The following is a 20725-nucleotide window of genomic DNA, read 5'->3' on the forward strand; positions in this document are numbered from 1 at the left end:
GCAGCCATGTTTAAGCGCGTCACTAATATTTTGAGGAAGGGCATAGACAACATTGCAAGTCATTTAATGTTTGTGTTTTTTTTTTGTAAGGTATGGCCATCCTCTCTTTATAAATCCGGGGGAATTTATTTTCTACCTTAAGGAAAGTCATGTCGTTGTTATTGTTGTCTTAGTCCTTATTGCTTTCGTTATTCCTGTTAGTTAATCTTCCTGTGGTTGTGTTCATGATATTCATCTACAACTACTTAAACATTTCACTGTTATCTACTGTACAGCAAGCTTCCTATCTATGACAAGGATTCGGAACAGCTGTCACATAGAGAAGATCGAAGATAAAGAAATACATAAAAAAAACAAAAAAAAAACAAATCAAAGTAGAAAAAGAAAAGCATGACAACTATCTTTACCAATCGATAATACATACAACTGTAAGGAGAACGTCTGCCACGTAATAGAGCGTTCTGTTGGGTAGCCATCTTGAGCTAGAATTTATACTGGGCTCTAAATGTGTTACCGCTTAAACGGCTTCTGACCATGGGACAGAGCAGTAGTTGCTTTACTGATCGAGAGCTCGAAGCCTACGAGGTAAGTGATATTTTGTTGTCTTCAACGATACAATAAAACAGAAAAAAAAGAGGAATAAAATACATTACTTTTTTTCATTCTTTCATCAAGAAGTGTGCGTGTGTGAGTGTGTGTGTGTGTGTGTGTGTGTGTGAGTGTGTGTGTGTGTGTGTGCTTGCATGTCTTGTGCACTTCTGTATTGTTATGATTAGTCCTAGGTCTATCCTGGTGGAGCAGAGCTATGATCAAAGGCCTTCCAACCGTGACCCATTCTTCAATTCTAAGGGTTTTCTATGATTAAATGGTTTAGTGTTTTTTTTCCCTCTTTTAAGACGGCAGTATATAAGTTGAAGAATATTTTGGTGGTTATTTCTAGCAGACTGAATGGCTGTGTAGAGGCCCCTTCCTTCGCATTAGCACCGGTAATTCTTCAAACATTCGATCTTTTACTTGTTTCAGTTATCAGATTGATGCCATGATGGAGTAACGTTTTGAAAAATTTTAGTCGAACGAATAGACCCCTGTACATATATTTTTTAAAGCTTAGTACTTATTCTGTCGGTCTCTTGGGCTAAATGATAAATTACAAGAACGTAAAAAACCAACACCGGTTGTCAAGTGGTAGTAGCGGACATGCACAAAACACGAAGACAAACACACACACACATACACACACACACACACACACACACACACACACACACACACCACCGTGCATGCATACATACACACACACACACTCGCATATATATGCATACACGATGGGCTTCTTTCAGTTTTCGTCTACTAAATTCACACAAGGCTTTGGTCAGCCTGGAGCTATAGTAGAAAACGCTTGCCTGAGGTGCCACACAGTGAGACTGAACTTGCAACTATGTTGTTGGGAAGGAAATATCCACACTTGCGCCTATATAGAAATAACGGCACAATCAGTAGTAGTAGTAGTAGTAGTAGTAGTAGTAGTAGTAGTAACCCTGTTTCCAATAAGGACTCGAATAATTACAATAAAATACTGTGTCCGTTCAACAGGGGAGTTATAATACGTGCTATGAAAGAGTAAAAGATGTTGCACAGTATATAAACATCGATGTTAAAAATTTGGAAAATTTGTAAAGTTTTAAACCAGACTTGGAATAATACAAGAAGAATTATAACAGGCAACAACTAAAACACGATATATTTCCAAGAATTCTGCATATGCACATGAAGGAGTATTAAATTAAAACAGTTATTTATGTATCATATTTAACATATATACATCGTGTGTGTGTGTGTGTAAATATATAAATATATATATATATAATTAAGTAAGGGTAGAAATTGATATTAATCAATTAAAACCAGTAGCCTAGCATATTTAAAAAATTCGAAGATTAAAAATTTTTTTACATAAGGTAATCGATTTTATTTCGTATATTTTCATTTGTCTTGCTTATTTTTACGCTTTGGTTTTTTGCTGAATTTTTTCTTGAGAACACCTTCCTTGGAAAATGGCGATTTTGACGTCTATATCTAGCATACAGGCTGTCCACTTTTACTGGTCAATCCTCTAAATTTTGTATATATATATATAATCTATTATTAATATATATATATAATATATATATATATATATATATATATTAATTATATATTAATATTATATATATATATATTATATATATATATATATATATATATATATATATATATATATATATATATATATAGGAGATGTACTCGCATAGCAAGTAATTTGATCTGAGATCGTGTGCTGAAACGAAAACAATTGCAGCGTGGAAGGTGTTTATAAGCCATTTAAGAAACACACAAAAGCCGTTCGATTCACTTCAACATTTAAGTTTAATTTGTCAAAAATTTTCGTCGCTAAAATCCGCGACCTGTTCACTGACAAAAATCCGTGCTGCATCTGAGCAGCAGATGCAGCACGGATTTTTGTCAGTGAACAGGTCGCGGATTTTAGCGACGAAAATATTTTGACAAATTAAACTTAAATGTTGAAGTGAATCGAACGGCTTTTGTGTGTTTCTTAAATGGCTTATAAACACCTTCCACGCTGCAATTGTATATATATATAATCTATTATTAATAAGGATGTTATTGTCCCTATACTTAAAAATTTCATAAGTTTCCATAGAGCACAGCTCACGCCTATATCGACTATCTCTATAAGACTGCGCTCTCCGTATTATATCCCATTTAAGGCTGAATCCGGTCCCGCTTTCTTTTAGTTCTGACTTCATCCTTTTTTGGTGATTACTCTATTTTCCTTTCTATGATGTTCTACCCTGCTGATCATATTATGTATACTTATAGTGACTTTATGTAAGTAAGTCTCCTTTTGACTAAATCATATACCCACCAGAAACTATAAAATCATACATACAATAACACATAGAATTACAACTTATAAAATTTCTTCGGTCTGAATACCTACTTCCATACCTATTTCCCCTCTTTTCGGGTTACCTTTATCTTTTCTCTGCCTCTAATTTTAATCCGTTGTCTCTTTATATAAAAGTTATGTGTATTTCTTATTATTTTCTATAAATTCTTATTATTTTATTTTCTTATTTTGATATCCTTACTTATTAACCTCTATCTCTTATAAATTGTTATTTTTCTTGTTCTTAAATTGATATTTTTCAGTTACTTAAGTCTATACAAGATATTTATACTACATCCATATAAGCATATAAATATTCGCGTATGTGTATATATGCATATATGCACATATACATATGTGTGCATGTGTGTATGTGTGTGTGTATATCTCTATGTATTTTTACACTTTTTTGATTCATAGCTTAAAATTAATAGACAGTTTGTATATCTTCCCAGTTATTCCAGAAGTAAATGTCTTGAGCAGATCTTTATAGAAACCACCTAATAAGTATTTCATTAAGTACATGAATGGATATTAAACTCATTCTATGTAATCTTCCTTTTCAGTGTTTATAATTGATATATACACACCTTTTACCTATTTTTGGTTATGATATCATTTCTGAAATTCTGAAATTTTAAATATTACTCTTATACACCATAACAATATTGTTTATGAACGTTCCCCTATAGTTCCCCAAAATAAAATTTCCTCTGTATCCACATCTTACGTTTCTCAGCGTCTTGCCTCTTTAACTGGTAATTAACATCATGATTTAAAGCTTTCCCCTACCTTGCCTCTTATTATAGACAGTTACTTATATCCAGCTGACTACCCCTAATGTCTTATTTCCTCCTTGGGGAAAAGGGATACATATGATAATATTTATGACCATACCGAGCCATGAGCTGTCAACTCTCGTCCATTATTCAAAATATTAGTGTATATTTTTCACTATTTCCTATACCGTGGGCGGCAAGTTTCATCAAACCAAGTTGTTTCAAGTAGACATCAATCACAAGGTCCAAGGCGGCCGAAATACTTCCTCCGTCTTCGTCCGCCTCCGATATACATTGTGCTTTTTAACGCAGCACGTCATTGTGAGTTTTTGGCTTTTATTACGGACAAAAACCGCAGTATCTTGCCTATCAATGGGATATAAATGTGTAGAACAATACATTGATTACTGTACTTTAAAGAAAAAAATGAATCGCGGGGGAAAAAAGCTGTATGTTCACCCCTATATATGGGTTGTTTTTTAAATTAATTTTTGAGACCGGTCGGTTTCAATTTTAGTATTTTCGTTTGTGAGAGCAGTCGAGTTTATTTAAGATATTGTCGTTTTAAAAATCATCTCCGGCTAATCGTCGAGAGGGGATTGGTGTTACCTTGGCGGAGGTTTGCGCTCTCTGAGAGCTCTTGATCCATTTAATTCTAATCCATGTTTTAATCATAATCTTGAGGGAAAATATCATTGTGCTTCTGAGGGGGATTATTGTTATTTTTTGAAGAGTGCTCCTCTTCGCATCTTTTTGCTGTTTTCCACGGACTACTGTGTTGCACGCGTATATAACCCATAACTTTGTCTTGAGGAGAGAAACTTCTCAACTTTTCACTCTTTTTTGCGATTTTTCTCTTCATTTCGCTTTTTGGCCTTCGCACTCTTTCTCCACAGGTTTCAAAATCAGTTTCCAGCTATCATCCTCTCGTTACTATACAATCATGTGGTGCTAGAGGTTGTTTCAGTTGGGTAGACAAGATCCTGATCACTTGTTTCCAGAACTGGTGATCTCCGCTCCTTCCGGAATTGTGGCCGATAATATACTGGAAAAAGGCTTTTCTGTTCTTGCTGTCGTCTCAGCTGTTTTCTTTTCCCTTCCCCTTTTATACCCCTTCAAATTCTTATTACCATGTATATTACAACTATATTTATCTTGCGCCATCAATTTCATGCTGTTTCTCTGGATACCCTAAACTTAGGACAGCTGGTGACCTTCTGAGTTTCATCAGAACTTACACATTCATTTTGATACCTTCTGACTACACCTCACATCTCATCACTAATCCCCTCCTGTTCTTTGGTACAAAATATTAACCAGCTACAGATTCACACTGTTTCCAACGTCCTTGAGCGTTATATTTGGGGTTCTCTGTCTCATGTACTGGTTTACAAATCTAAAAGAAGATATATATCTAACTATTTTAGCCTTAAGTTGACTGACTCTTAGGTTTTAAAAGGAGAGTAGAAAATGCTATAACATTTGTCCTCATCAGTCGATAGACTATCTCCTATATTCGCTATTGTCATTGTTCCTGTCCAAACAGCTGTTTCGATGGGAATTGGGAAGTGATTCTATCTTACTCAAGTTGCATGTTATGCCTCATGTTGTATTTTATTTTGCATCCTTTTGAATTAGATCCTGGAGCAAAAAGAGATACTTCTTGGTTTTGTAAAAATTGGAAAGTTTAAGAGGCCAAAAATCTAGCTTCTCTAATACCACAGCAATTACTACTTTGTGCGTTGTCTAACATAATTGTCTGCGATTGAGCGTCGTTGACATTATCACAACCATTAAAATTACTTCGTTTATCTTTATTTGTTTCAGTCATTAGCACATGGTCATGCTGGGGCACCGCCATGAAGAATATTTAATCGAATGAATCGATCCCAATGCTTATTTTTTTTAAGGCCTGGTACTTATTCTATCGATCTCGTAAACACACCAACCCCGAAGTCAGTATTTGACTGGTACTTTGTCAACACTCTAACGATTCTACCAGTTCACCACCCAAATGATCCGATGTTCTTGAAAAAACCCCACCCCATCCCAAAGATATTAATCAGTTCTTTTTTCGAAAATATTTTCTCGTTATGGTGCAGGCATGGCTGGATCGCAAGAAGTTTGCTTTTCAACCACATGGTTTCGGGTTCAATGCCACTGCGTAGCACCTTACTACAGCCTCGGGCGAACCAAAACACTGAGTGGGTTTGGTAGACAGAAACTGAAAGGTGGCGAGCTGGCAGAACCGTTAGCACGACGGGCGAAATGCGTAGCCGTATTTCGTCTGCCGTTACGTTCTGAGTTCAAATTCCGCCGAGGTCGACTTTGCCTTTCATCCTTTCGGGGTCGATAAATTAAGTACCAGTTACGCACTGGGGTCGATGTAATCGACTTAATCCGTTTGTCTGTCCTTGTTTGTCCTCTCTGTGTTTAGCCCCTTGTGGGCAGTAAAGAAATAAGTATTTCGTCTGCCGTTACGTTCTGAGTTCAAATTCCACCGAGGTCGACTTTGCCTTTCATCCTTTCGGGGTCGATAAATTAAGTACCAATTATGCACTGGGGTCAATGTAATCGACTTAATCCCTTTGTCTGTCCTTGTTTATTCCCTCTATGTTTAGCCCCTTGTGGGCAATAAAGAAATAAGAAACTGAAAGAAGCTCGTCCTATATATATATATATATATCTATAATAATAAATGGCAAGTTTGTGTGTTTGTCAATTTGTTACTTTAACTCCTCCGAGACTATCCAACGGACCTTGATGAAACTTGAGACGTGTGTGGGTCTTATACCCATGCGGTCACTTACGCACTTGAGATTTTTTAAAAATCGATTTTTAATCAGCATCGATTTTTCAAAAATTGTAAAATTTCGGCATTTTTCGCACTAGCCAACATGATTTCAATTTGACGAAAAATGCCGAAATTTGACGAAAATGTTTCATGGGTAGAAACAGACAGCTTATTAACAGTAATCTATTTAGCATTTGCTAATTCTTCATTTCAATGCGAATTGTTTTGATTTGCTAAAACTTATTTTAATTCGTTGGTTTAATTTCCCAACGTTTCAGATTTTGATTAGGTAAAACCATTTTATTTCTCAAGTATAATTTAGGCATTTCGTGCACTAGCCGTCGTGACATCAATTTGACAAAATCTGCCCCAAAGCATAAAATTTCACCATTTTAAACAATTGCACAAAACTGACGACAACGCGGGTTCGTTACCAGACTCTGCTCATGTTTTCGTCAAATCGGTCCTACCCATTAATATAGATTTTAATTTTTTGAAAAATGTCGAAATTTGACGAAAAATGTTTCATGGCTTTCAACAGACATCTTTCTAACGGTAATTTCTTGCCGGGTACCTCAACTAGTGTATATATATATATATATATATATATATATATATATATATATATTATATATATATATATATATATATATATATATATATATATAGAGAGAGAGAGAGAGAGAGAGAGAGAGATAGATAGATAGATAGATAGATAGATAGATAGATAGATAGATATGTTTCTTTATTAGCCACACAGGGCTGCACACAGATAGAACAAATTACAAGGTAGAGCTTTTCTTTTGAAGGTTTAAAAAAAAAAAAAAAAAAAAAAAGGAAGGGGAGTTTCGATCAAAAGGGATCGTAAAAGGAGAGAAAGAGGACAAAAAAAGGGGGGTTAAAAAAAAAAAAAAGGGGGGGGAGAGGAAAAAAATTGATCAATAGGGATCGTTATCACAGAAATGTCAATATGAAGTGTAAAGGGGAGGACAGGTGAGGTTTACCCGTGGAAAGAAAAGCCTACGGAAAAGACCACGGTAACCTCGGTCAATGAAGTCACATTTTATATTTTTTTTTTTTTTTTTTTTTTTTTTGTTTTTGCAAATAAGCAACTCTCTGTTTTCGATTTCTGGGTTCATAGGACTATGCTCAAGGTGGCTTCGTCATTCATACGTGCCATTCTTGCTACATTCACCCATCTTTTTTTAAAACATTCGCTAGACAAAACTTGCCTCTCTACTCTCACTTTCCTTTTCAAGTGGTACTTGAAGAAGTTGATGAGAGATTGACCAGAGAGGAAAGTGTTTGTCTCCAATCCTTTCAGACGCGTCCACCAGATACATTCTTTCGCCATAGCCACAAGGATGATGAAAATAGCTCTTCCTTCCCGTTTGAAGGAAGGAGGCGTGACAATATTGACGATAGACTCAGCTGATAAACCGACTCGTCCCACACGTGACAGCAGTTGTTCGACATAAGCCCACAGGTCGGAAATTGTTGGACACTGAACGAGTGCGTGCAGAACGGTTTCGTCGCTCTGACCGCATCTCGGGCAGGTCGGCCCCGTGTTTCTCGAGCCGTGTCTGTAGAGCTTATCCCGAACGGGTAGCGCTTCTCGGTAGCACTGCCAGGCCAGGGATCTCTGGAAGTTGTCCATGGGCCCTGGCCCGAAAGTCGTCCCGAACAGGCGGGTCAGGTACTCCTCGTCGACGTCCAGGTTCGCCCCGAGCTCGTCGTCGTACCTCCCCTCCACTAAACCCCTATAGAATGCTTTGGTTGTGTTGAAGTCACTTAAGGTCGACCCAGGACGGCAGAGTTGCTTGAGAGCAACGCGACACTCGCGGTGCCATTCGCCCTTCCTCGGCCTCTTTTTGATCCACGACTGCAGTTCGGTCATGGAGACGAGCTGCGGGAAAGCGTGCCTCACAAACGGCGACCACACCTGTTCACCGTCGTCTACATAGAGCCAGAGATGTCGCAGTCTCAGCGCGTGTCTGCGCATCATCAACCACGGCATGCCCAGCCCTCCTTTTAACGGGTGTTGACAGCAAATGGATCGCCTGACCATCGGGACGCATCCTTTCCACAAGAAGCGAAAGAGGATGCGTTGTAGTTTGGTGATGGTAGGGTCGGGACAAGGTACGACGGTCAGGCGGTAGTAGATGACGGACGCGATGTACGTGTTCGCCACCTCCGCTCGACCTTTTAGGGACAGTTTCCTCTCGGCCCATTGCCGGGCGAGAGTGACCACCCTACTCGTTATCTCGTTCCAGTTCTTCTCCACTTGGAGGTCCGGACCAAACCAGACCCCGAGCAACTCAACCGGGCCGTCGGTCCAGCGTCCCACGACGGAGGCGCTGGTGGACGGCATGGGCTTGCTTCTCCAGGTGCCTAGTCGCAAGCCCACTGACTTTTCCCGGTTGATTTTCGCTCCTGTCACCGCTTCGTAGTTTTTCAGTGTCTCGCCGACCAGCTCGATGTGCTCGTGGCTAGACACTATGACGGTGACGTCGTCCGCGTATGCAGACACGCTCGTCCCGCATCCCAATTCTCGCGGGATGCCCCTTAGAGTCGCCAGCTTCCGCAGTAGTGGCTCAAGAGTCAATACGTATAGAAGCGCCGAGAGGGGGCATCCCTGACGGACCGAACGTGCAATGTCGAAAGGTCTCGATAGATGTCCATTTACGCGAATTACCGAACGGATGCCTCTGTACAAGGCAGCTATCCAGCCGCGGAAGACGGGACCGAAACCAGCCGCTCTCAGGACTGCCTCCAAGTATCGATGGTCTACCCTATCAAAGGCTTTCGATTGATCCAAGTTGATCAGGGCCCCACCCATGCCAGGTTCGTTAACTACCCTGTCTATGATGTAGCGCATCAGATGGAGGTTGTCATGGATGGTCCGGCCTGGCACGGCGCATGTTTGCGCCTTGTCGACCAGTTTCTCGATGACAAGCGCCAACCTCTTGGCTAGCACCTTGGCCAAAATTTTCAAGTCTGCATTAAGCAGAGTGATGGGCCTAAAGTTATCTATTACATTTCCCTTGTTTAGATCTTTCTTCAGCAGTGTTACGGCTCCTCGGCTCACAAAACCAGGAATGCTCCCGTTTTGCTGCCAGTTGCAGTACACCGCCGCCAAGAGATCTCCAAACAAGTCTGGCATACAATTGTAAAGCTCGTAGGGTAGACCATCCAAACCCGGTGATTTGTCCCTCGAGCATTCTGCCATCGCTTCCCGCACTTCCGCCGCCGTGATGGCACCTTCGCAGCACCCTGCCTTTCTTGTCGAGAGTCGTGGTAGGCTATGTAGGTAGGCACTGAAGTCCACCCTACGTTCTTGCCCTCCACTCGTTCCGAACAGTCGGGCAAAATGCTGCTGAAAGGCCTCACACATTTTACTTGGCTCGAGCAATTCGCGCCCCTGTTCATCTACCAGTGACCGAATGGTGGCTTTGTTGCCCTGTTGCGCCTCTGCCACCCGGGCCTCTCTCGCGGCTCCAACACCTTCGTTCCTTAGAGCACGCATCCTAGCTCTGACAGCACATCCTTCGTGTTTGGCGTTGAAGTGTTGGTCGAGGGCCAACCTCGCCGCCAAAACGTCGGATGCGATGCCGCTTCTAATTGCCTCTTCTAGCTTCTTAACTAGCTCACCCTCTACTCTATTTCTATCTATGGCTAGTGCTTTGCTGTACCTAATCGCTTCTGCTTTTACTGCTCTCTTGAGGGCAAACCACCATTTGTTGTTGATGATGGCTCCCGTCAAAGCCCTCTTTACTAGTGTGCTAATCCGGTCTCTGAAAACTTGTCTCGATGGGAAAGACGCGTTTAGTTTCCAGTATCCGGGACCCTGCCTAAGTGTCTTACCTAAGTCTAGCGTACATGTCACAAGTTTGTGATCCGTGTAGCTGACTATGTGGAATTGTGGACATCCTATGCTATCTCTATCTACTGTCCTACACAGTATCCTATCTAGATACGATCTCGACGACCCGATGCGGTTGCTCCATGTCCACGTTGGCGCATTCGGGTGGTCTAGTCGGAACCTGTCAGACAGTTGAAAGCGTCTGAGCAGGTCTCTGAGGCATTTGCATCCCCGTCTATTCCTATCTCTACCCACGTAGTCTACATGCGTGTCCAAGGTAGCATTCCAATCCCCCACTAAGAGTAAAGGACGAGACGTTCCCAAGAAAACTTCTAGACGTTGAAAGAAATCCGCCCGACCTGTTAAGGGCGGTGCGTAAACTGATACGAGTCGAAAAGCGCACCCATTGCTGCCGTCGACATCCAGGACGACCAGTCTACCCTCCGGGTCTACGAATATTGTCCTTACATTGAGATCCAGACTCTTGTGAAAAAGTACCGCGGTGCCACTACCGCCCATTCTCGGCAGACAGGGGGAAAAATAAATGTTGAACTGTCCGCCAAACATGGTCTTTAGGGCCCGCGGATTGTGGAGTCTGGTCTCGCTTATGGCTATGATTTCTAACTTATGTGACTTTATGTCATTTAAGAGGTACCCTTGTTTCCAAGGGGACCCCAAGCCACGCGCATTTACACAACCAATCTTGATCATAGTTCTAATGAATTAGAATACAAGTGAAAGGAACAGAGGGTTACTTACTGCTCGAAAGTTTTTGCTTTCTCCTCCGTTGGTTTGTCCTCGAGGAGATCCCAGTACAGTTTCTTTGTGAGATATTTTTGGCATTTACCAACCGCACTGGGGAAAATGAGTGTGTGGTGCAGACTTTTGGAGATGTGTAATATTTTGATGTGGTCTGGTGGTGTTGTGTATGGGTGATTGTTTGTTTTTATGTCATCTTCTGTTATGTTTGTTTTTGATTGGATGTATTCCATCAAATTTGTGTTTTTGGTGTCTATGGCTGTGAGCATGTTTGCTGTATATGTTTTTGTGGTGTTGGTGTGGCTGTTGTTTGCGTTGGGTTTTGAAATGTCTTCGGGAGATGTATTTCCCCCTGCTTTGTTCGTGTTTGCATTTGGTTTGGTTGTGTTTCTGCTCTTTATTTTCCTTCTTTTTGTAGCTATTTGCCATTCCTCACTGGTTTCGTCTTCCGACGAAATTTCTGAGGAATCAGAAGGGGGTAGGGGTATGTTGTGGGCTTCTATGTATGTCTGTGTAAGTGGTTGTGTTGTTGTTTTCGTTGTTGTTGGTTGTTGAGTGTTTGTGTGTGTTGAGTGCGGTATAAGGGATGGGGGATCAGTTTGTGTGTGTTTTCTTTGTTTTTCTGTTCCTTTGGGTTTTGCTGTTGATGGTGGTGTTGGTATTTTTTCAGGTGTCGAGTGGTTTTTGGTTGATGACGGATTAGCTTGGTGTGCTTCTCTTGTCGTCTTCTGTGTTGATGGTGGTGTGGGTAGTAGAGCTTTTTTTCCGGAGTGCTTTGGTTGTGGTAGTGGTTGTTGTTGTTGCTCTTGGTGTGCAGTGGTTGGGCACGTCTTTTTCAAGTGTGTTTCGCTTCCACACAAATAGCAGCGTGGTCGCCTGCCCTCTACCACTATATAGAGTTTGTAGCCTCCTGGCAGTTCTATAGCGGTGGGTATCTTCTCTCTTGCTGCTTCATCCAATTGAAGCAGGAATTCGATTGATTTGCCCACATAGTCTTTCTCTCCTAGAACCGCGATTTCCAGGATGTTTGTCTCTGACATTGTCTCTGACATTTCAAAGCAGATGGCAGAGACCAACCATTGTGTTTCGACATCAAATGGTATGTTTTTTATTTGGACTTTCGTGACCCTTTTGTTTAAATAGACTGGTATCATTACCAAGTCGTCCGAATGCAGCTCCAATGTGGAAAAACGTTTTGCTAAACTTTCGTTGAGGAAACGTACTTGGACTGTACCAAATTTGTTTCCCCAACTGATATATTCCTTGGAGTCCCATACAGGACGAAGGCATTTATCGATTTTTTCCTGCGGTGCATTTTCTGTTCTTCTTGTTTTTTTGTTTATTACTTTATAAATTATTGTTTTTTTTTGTGTGTTTTCCACGATGTGTTGTGGAATATGAAGGTGCAATTTGTCTCCTTCTTTGGAGAAGAGTGCCTTTGTGCGGTTTATCTCTTGTGTGGTGAATGTTACAATTGTTCTTTTTTGTTTTGTTACGTCCGCAAAATTCGTTTTGAATTTGGCAGTAGAAGTGTTAATTGTGGCAGTGTTAATTGAAGTCATGGTAGTGGTGTTGGTGTTGGCGGTATTAGCAGCAGAAGGCTTGGATGTAGCATTTGACGTCGTAGTAGTGGTATTGGTGTTGGCGGTGTTGTCTTTGGTAGGCGGCTTTGTGCCAATTTCGTTGTTGTTGTTGTTGGTGGTGATGGTGGTGGTGCTGGCATTCATGTTTTCGTTTGTATTCATTTTTGAAATCCCTTCTCTGTCCCTTTATCATCAACAAGTGGTGTGGGGAGTGAGGGGAAATCTAAGTTAATGTCTTTGGTCGCGGCGATGGTGAATGCGACGTTAGATTTGTTGTTGTTGTTGTTGGTGGTGGTGATGGTGGTGACAGCGGTGTTCACGCGGCGATGTTTAGCAGCTAGTGGTAGCAATAGTGTTTTGCTACCGTTCTGCATGACTGGCGGGCTAGCCACGTGGTTTCTAGTTGCCATTTTCAAAATGAAAAATGGCTAAAAGACCCACGAAAGTTTTGAAAGTTTTTTTGTAATTTCGCCCATACAGGGGCGGAATTCTACGTGAATAATTCTCAGGTTTTTTAGTGAATGAACTTGCACAACGATTAAAACAAAATATTTGACAACAAGGAGTTTTAAACATGTAAAAGTGGCCAACTTACATGGAGCCGATATGACTAGCGTCCGTCCATTGTGAGAGATAGATAGATAGATAGATAGATAGATAGATAGATAGATAGATAGATAGATAGATAGATAGATAGATATATGCGTGTGTGTGTATGTGTTTTTTTATCTGTGCTTGTTCCTCCCACCACATGACAATCTGTAAACTGGGGTCGATAAATTCGACTAAAAATACCCTCAAGGCGGTGCTGTAACATGGCCGCAGTCTAATGAGTGAAATAAGTAAAAGATAAAAGATGTGGAAATTTTCGCTTTAAAATTTACGTAGACTTTTAGTGTTCTGTGTTCCAGAAGTATTTCTTTCAATATTCTTTAGACATTTCCCTCTTCGTGTGTATTTTTGTTGTGTTTTCTTTAAATACAATATCTAATCACTGCCTTCCTTTCGTACTATAGTGAAGTTCAGAAAGGAGTTGTGTGTTTGATAGTTGGTTTAATTGCAGTTGTTATTTTCCTTTGGACGTTTTTGCTGCATTTGTTTGTTTGCATTTTTTCTATTGTTCAGTTATTGTTGTAATTGTTACTTTAGTATTTTGTATTTTTGTTTTTGATCTTTTTTTTCTCTTGCTGGTTGTGCTTGTTTTTCGCCATTGCTCCACCTTTATAACATTTATTCTACTTACAATACTGAAGTGGCCATTTTGAAATACGAAGAAAGTTACAAATAGCCGTCTTCTAGAAATATGCGCAGTCAAATAAAAGTGTTAAGTCAAACTTTTTTCTATACCTCACGAAAACGTGGTGTACATTACATAATCCCAAAACATCTTTTCAGTACACCAGAAGAAAAAGCAGCGAAAAAGAAAAAAAACTAGTCATCATAGGAGGCAGGTGGCTGTGTGGTAAGTAGCTTGTTTACAAACCACATGGTTCGGGTTCAGTCCCACTGCGTGGCACCTTGGGCAAGTGTCTTCTACTAAGTCTAGTCCGGGCCGACGACCAAAGCCTTGTGAGTGGATTTGGTAGACGGAAACTGAAAGAAGCCCGTCGTATATATATATTATATATATATGCGTGTGTGTGTTTGTGCGTCTGTGTTTGTCCCCCCAGCTTGCTTGACAACCGATGCTGGTGTTGTTTATGTCCCCGTTACTTAGCGGTTCGGCAAAAGAGACCGATAGAATAGTACTGGGCTTACAAAAGAATAAGTCCCGGGGTCGAGTTGCTCGATTAAGGCGGTGCTCCAGCATGGCCGCAGTCAAATGACTGAAACAAGTAAAAGAGTAAAAGAGTATCATATAGGTGCAGGCGTGGCTCTGTAGTAAGACGTTTGCTTCCAAACCACGTAGTTCCGGGTTCAGTCCCACTGAAAGAAGCACGTTATATATGAATGTGTATGTGTGTGCCTTTTTGTCTGTGTTTGTCTCTCGCCACTGCATGGCAACCGGTGGTGGTGTGTTTACGTCGCCGTAACTTAGCAGTTCGGCAAAACAAACACATAGAATAAGTACCAAACTTAAAAATTAAGCTCTAGGGGTCTATTCATTCGACTAAAGATTCTTGAAAGTGGTACTCCAGCATGGCCACAATCTAATGAATGAAACAAGAAAAACATACAAAGCGGTAAAATTTAATTTTCTGTGGACGCCCTGTGAAAACCGTTCGTGGTAAACAACAATAACAAGAGTAATAATTTCTAAAATATGCATAAAACTACAAATTCTGGGGGCAGGTTTAACCATTTGAATTGTCTTAAGAATTCCAGAAGGATGAAAGGTAAAATCAGCCCCGGCAATATGTGTTTTCAAGACATAATAATCGGAAGAAATAACGCAAGTTAATTTGTCCGACGCTCTAACGATTAAAACAAAGCTACATATCTTCATAGATGACTCATAGTATAATACATTCGACTTAAAAATAAGAAATAAAAAACGAGAAAGAAAATAACAGAACTTAAAAGTTTCTCACACGCAGCATGAGACCCATCTGTTTGGTAAGACAATGCTAATGGTTACAAACATCGCTGCTAATAACTCTGGGAGAGAAATATACAGTTACTAGTTGTGAAAAAATTATAGAGACAAATCCCCTTCTTAACAGAATATTTCTGGCATACTACTCGTGATCAAGTGTGTGTGTGGTGTGTGTGTGTGTGTGTGTGTGTGTGTGTGTTTTGTGTGTGTGTGTAAACCCTTTTAACAAATTATATGAAGTCGTTTGTACATTTTTATGATTCATTCTATGAGCAGGGAGATGGACATAGTAATGTGTTGCAGTGTTACGAGGTTGAGTTTTATGTATTTTAAGCGACCATAATTAGAGCAAGTGAAATTTAATTCAACTGAATTTTAATTTCAAGCTGAGAATGAACAAAGAGGTTTCTCTGATCCACCTTTCCTCTTTCGGTGCTGTTATAAATCGTAGATAATTGAAGTTTAAAGCAACGATCAGTCCTTGCAGGTTATCAAGAAGCAGACTTTATATAAAGAGCTTTTATAGAGAAGCACAGTAGAGGTTGAAATAATAGTGTAAATTAACGATGAAACTTAGTCAAAGCTTAGTGATCTGAAGTTTTCCTCTAATTCACCATCCAGCCTTAGGTACTCATCACCCATGGATAACTTCCTTCTATATCTGTTGGCATTTTCAAATTATTCCTTGATGGTTATTCTTCGTTTATGGACACATTTGACTTATTTTTAGCCTGTTATATTTCACGCACTCTTGAATACTTTTTATTTGTGCCGGTCATGTAAGCATTCTGACTAACAATCTTGAATAATCTATTAGATTCATATGGCCATGCTAAGCAACTGTTTATTCTGAAGTAAATCAGAAATGATCGCATACTGAAGCTAGTTCGTCGGGTATGATCAAATTGGAAATGAGTGACATTTCGAGTATTTAGCGAAGATACTCTTTTTGAAAAGAATTAATTTATGCAAATCTTTCTGGTATAATGTCCACGATGTGTACGAAGTAAGAGATGGTCGATAATTACCGATTTTTTGTGTAATGTGATGTTTTGTTGCTTTCAAACTAAAAGTAAGTAGTATCATTTCAAACCAATTAACTTTGAAAGCTTGTTTCATGCAAACCCATAAATTATGTTGTTCTTTAAAGGCGCTCTGTATTCTCAGAAGCATAATCAAACAACTCCGTTTATAAAAAATGTACATAAACACAGATAATAATGACAGTAACAATAGCAGAAACATTAACGACAGAAAGGTATCCCACTACCCAATATCACAACTCCGCACGGTATATATTTAAAAAAAACTAAAGCATTTCAAACCTGACAATTCTACAATACAGTATTACGAGCATCAATAATACATTCATGGAACTAAAAGATTTTATGTTTACACGCTGCATTCACGTAGTAATAATTCAGAGAATTTTTACAACACAAAACACCACAAATACTTCATTTATTGCAATCCGATTAGATGAAACAGACCCTGTTACAACTGAAGTTGTCTTATAAATTATGCAGTCTACGATATGGAGTACTTAGATTACACATATATTTACGAACTAATACGAGATGTAAAATAAAACCAACAACTCGAAACACAATGTAAACACATACATATACACACATACATACACAAACAAGCATGCACACACGCGTTATGATATGAAATGTAAGATCTTCTCTACCCTGATGACGGAGGCTCGATTTATCCAATGTTGATTGCTTCCATTACGGTCGCATATCGTGATGAACTACACCTATGAATACTATGATGGATCGCCAAGTCCACAGAAACAGCTTTTGGAATTATAACATCTTTTCCCCTTCCCTTTAATTTTCTCTGTCGTTTGCATTCTGTGTAAGTTGGCCCTATTAATATAAATATCTATATATTTATACTTCGGAAAGACCACCCGGAAGACCTCCACGACGGTGGAGTGACGATTTCAAGAGGACGATTGGGATCACGTGGATGAGAAAGGCGCGATCCAGAGAGGAGTGGACAGCGTGCTGTGACCAGCGGTGTCAAATGGACGCCTGACGGACTGGTCGGTCAAAGTGATCAAAGTGATATTTATACTTAAATATTTATCGTCTGAAAGTCTTCACTTTTTGCTTTCTCTCGTTTTGCATGTGTACATAAAACTTAGATAAAACTTTGATATGTTTCGACCAAAGAGTGGTCCAGGCCATGTCTAACTTAATAGCACCACCTGATAGGATTATCTAAATCTAAGTCAAGTTTTGCTTATGGTCCATTCAAGTAGTGAGTTCTTGTTGAGTGAGTTGTATCCAGGCATGGGTGGCTTATTAAGAAATCTGTCCAAACTCTGTCCGTTCAAAGGAGATGGGATCCTTTATACCCAAACTGTTATATCTAATAATATATCTAATTTGTTATCTGCATAATTGCCTCCAAATACACACACACACACACACACACGCACACACACACACACAACATATAATATATATATATCATATATATATATAATATTATATATATATATATATATATATATATTATATATATATATATATATAAAATCTTATAGAGGGAAGTTGAAAATACACAGAAAGTATATATGAAAATTTAGTTGTATAAACATTAATATATTCACATTTGTACGATTCTAATTTGTACGATTCTAAGAAGTCAAAGTTTTGAGGAAAGCGGAGCTGTGTCGCAGACTGTATCGTTTATAGACACAGAAACACAACTCCATGTCCCTCAAAATTTACACTTTTGAAAAGCAATACAAATATGAAACCGGTTAAGCGCATTAATTATAATATAAATAAGTTTTCATATATACTCACTGTACATTTTCAACTTAATTTATTTCTTCTGCACTACTACTTCTAGCTTCTTTATATTTGTATGAAAATAATGCTTGCTGTATATCTTTTTCAGACAGCAACATATCTCTCTCGGAACGAAATCCATGTGTAAGTTGGTCATTATCTATTATGTGCATGCAAAATGTAAACCTATTTAATTTATTTGTAAAGGTTGTTTACTGTTAAAAACTAGTGAGAATATATGATGAGAAAATTGTTCATCTTTTTTTTTAGTCTGTTTGAACCTCTCCGGATCTATTTTGCATAAAATTACATGCTCTCTGACTATTTAATACACACACACACACACACAGATCTAATATCCACCATGCAGTCGTTTATATACAGATTAACGCATTGCGCTCGGAGTTAATTGCATTTTACTGCTCTCAGTATCAGACGAAATCAGCTCCGAACGAATAAATATATCTTTCTACGTGTATTAAATAACCTTTCTCCCATTTCTACATCTAAACGTGTTTGTATTTGTATGTTTGAGCAGATCTACGATCAAAGACATTTCAGGTATAGCTATCCTGCAAATTTTGTGTAGGACGGCAAAAACGAACGTATCCTTTCATTTCCTAATATTGTTTGAGGGAGATTTGGCTGCTATCTCTAGCAGATCAAATGGCTACATAAAAGCATTCTCATTAGTTAAATTTTACTTAGGTAATTCCAATCCGTGTCTGTTAAAGTCATTGGGCTTGGCATCGTAAGGGACTAGTTCCTGTAAAGCAACCGACTATGTGAATTCTTCCCTCAGATCGAATTTTTATTTTTTTATTTTTTCAGTGTTAAAACAATGTTTGGATTGTAAGGCCCTGGATTATAAAGTCAAATTCAAATGTACTAAAAGCTAGGATCCCGAAAGTTTGAAAGATTGAAAATTAGAACACCGAATTTTGAAATATGTTAGTGGAAAATATTAAAACCTGCCTTAAAACTTGCAAATTTTTACAAGTATAAAAAGTTGTTTTTTTCCGAGAAACATGTTCTAACACACGTACTTTTCTTTATGCTACATCCGCATAATTATTTTAGTAGGAAAACGGTCTCAAGAACATTTATAAACAGTTTTAAAATGGCGTTTATTTGAAAAACATATTATAACATGTTATGCTATGTCAAAATAAGAAAAGCGAAATATGGTGAACATATTTGCTTATAAATGATGATGATGATAATAATAATGATGTTCTTTTCTACTATAGGCACAATTTTGGGGGCGGGGGTTAGTCGATTACGACCGCCAGTCCGCTGCCCTACCCACTGGGCCATTGCGCCTCCACCAGAAGTGGTCTTTCTGTTGTCCCGTATGCCCTTTATTTAATTGTATTTCTTATCCAAGTTATTTTTTTGTAGCTGAAAAGAAAAAAGAAAAAAAGAAAAGAAAACCAAATATAATTAAAAAGACGACTAATTTTCTTCTTGTTGCTTATAATTTATTCAATTTCTTTTAATTACAGAGCTTTTAAAACATTTTGGAACTTGGATAAAGCCAATGTTTCTGTTGATAGAAATTGTGCATTACCAATGGAAACAATTCAATCGTTACCTGAACTGAAAGTAGGTATATCTACGTATGTAAAAAGTTGATCGAAATACAATCTATTGGAAACGGTTCACCGAATAAAAAAATAATTTAAGTAATATTTGCTCGATCTAACAATTAATCAAATTACAACAAACATTAAAATAATTTCTTTATAAAAAAAGCTATAATTTCTTTTGTTTAAAAAAAGAAACAAACATCAGTTGAGTGAAATGCTAAATTATCGGAATTCTGCAAAATGCCTTAAAAAGTTCCCTGATTGATTTCATAATTAAACTAATAGAGTCGAATATTTTTGTGTAGTATTTAATAACCCTTCAATCCTGTTGAACTACTAATGTGGTTGTACAGTAACAATATGAACACCATTTTCAAATTTCGATTCGATTACCACAAATTTTGAACCACATTTGATACAGGCCATAAAGAGACATTGATATAACCTACCCTGGTTTTCAGATTGTAAACATACGATTTTAAACGAGTGGCCTAGTGGTAAGGCTGTTGCGCTCACGATCGCTAAATCGTGGATTAGATTCCCTGACAGGGCGGCGCGTTGTGTTCTTGAGCAAAACACTTCATTTTATGTTGTTTCAGTCCCCCATTCGATCAGGGGAGATGGTTTTCCTGCTTGCCTAGCCAGCGGGGTGGCGTCATTTGAAGGCTAAAGCAATGCAAATGTGCATTGTGACCAGCGATGTGCAACAAAATCTGATTGCCTGGTCGGACACGGGATCACATGATCACGTGAAACATAAATATGTCACATACGCTTTTGTATGTGTCATATTTTAATAAAGAAATTTTAATGAAACATGGTAATATAACTTCTTTTTTTTTTGCCTTTAGCCTACTTTTCGTATTTCAAATATTTCTAATAATTCGATTGCTGATTCAAACAACAATTATTTCGATCAAATGCTTTTTCGCTGAACTGCTTTTTGATCAGCTGTTTTCGATAAATTGAAACCAGATCGTATGGCTAAGTTTCTAAAAAGAAATCAGTCATGATAGTGATAGAATTGTAATATTTATATGCATGTATACATACAGACAGA

At 38.7% G+C, this 20725-nt stretch overlaps 1 non-coding gene across 1 annotated transcript; it reads left to right on the forward strand.

The window, feature by feature from the left end:
- The first annotated feature begins 395 nt into the window (after positions 1-395).
- Positions 396-19626, forward strand: LOC115215049. Its single transcript, XR_005000319.1, has 3 exons — positions 396-585; positions 18186-18220; positions 19582-19626. It is a non-coding gene; the product is annotated as an uncharacterized LOC115215049 (transcript).
- The last annotated feature ends 1099 nt before the right edge of the window (positions 19627-20725 follow it).

The sequence above is a fragment of the Octopus sinensis genome, linkage group LG8 (genome assembly GCF_006345805.1).
Source record: "Octopus sinensis linkage group LG8, ASM634580v1, whole genome shotgun sequence".
In the NCBI taxonomy this organism is placed as follows: Eukaryota; Metazoa; Mollusca; class Cephalopoda; order Octopoda; family Octopodidae; genus Octopus; species Octopus sinensis.